General features: G+C 51.8%; 1 pseudogene; it reads left to right on the plus strand.

Moving 5' to 3' along the window:
- Positions 1-463: 463 nt before the first annotated feature.
- On the plus strand, positions 464-581 carry LOC126250182 (5S ribosomal RNA; annotated as a pseudogene).
- The last annotated feature ends 212 nt before the right edge of the window (positions 582-793 follow it).

The following is a 793-nucleotide window of genomic DNA, read 5'->3' on the forward strand; positions in this document are numbered from 1 at the left end:
CCAGCACGAACGGTCGTCCAACTGAGGCGCCAGGTGGAAATGGCATGGCAAGCCGTTCCAGAGGACTACATCCAGCATCTCTACGATCGTCTCCATGGGAGAATAGCAGCCTGCATTGCTGCGAAAGGTGGATATACACTGTACTAGTGCCGACATTGTGCATGCTCTGTTGCCTGTGTCTATGTGCCTGTGGTTCTGTCAGTGTGATCATGTGATGTATCTGACCCCAGGAATGTGTCAATAAAGTTTCCCCTTCCTGGGACAATGAATTCACGGTGTTCTTATTTCAATTTCCAGGAGTGTATTTATCACCAAAACGCAAACGATCGTTGTTTCCACTCCACTAGCAATGGCTGAGTAAGAAGTGCACAGACCTCACTCATTTCTAACGAACTGAGCAATTTCTCTTCACACTTCCTATCTGCGAATGAAAATGAAATTAAATAATCGTGTAGTATTGTTGGCCAACGGCCTTGCCCCAGTGGTAACACCGGTTCCCGTTAGATCCCCGAAGTTAAGCACTGTTGGGCTGGGCTAGCACTTGGATGGGTGACCATCCTGTCTGCCGAGCGCTGTTGGCAGGCGGGGTACACTCAGCCCCTGTGAGGCAAACTGAGGAGCTACTTGAGAAGTAGCGGCTGCGGTCTCGGAAACTGACATATGGCCGGGAGAGCGGTGTGGTGGCCACGTGCCCCTCCATATCCGCATCCAGTGACGCTTGTGGGCTGAGGATGACACGGCGGCCGGTAGTACCGTTGGGCCTTCATGGCCTGTTCGGGAGGAGTTTAGTTTT

This window comes from Schistocerca nitens, chromosome 3 (genome assembly GCF_023898315.1).
Source record: "Schistocerca nitens isolate TAMUIC-IGC-003100 chromosome 3, iqSchNite1.1, whole genome shotgun sequence".
Taxonomy (NCBI): domain Eukaryota; kingdom Metazoa; phylum Arthropoda; class Insecta; order Orthoptera; family Acrididae; genus Schistocerca; species Schistocerca nitens.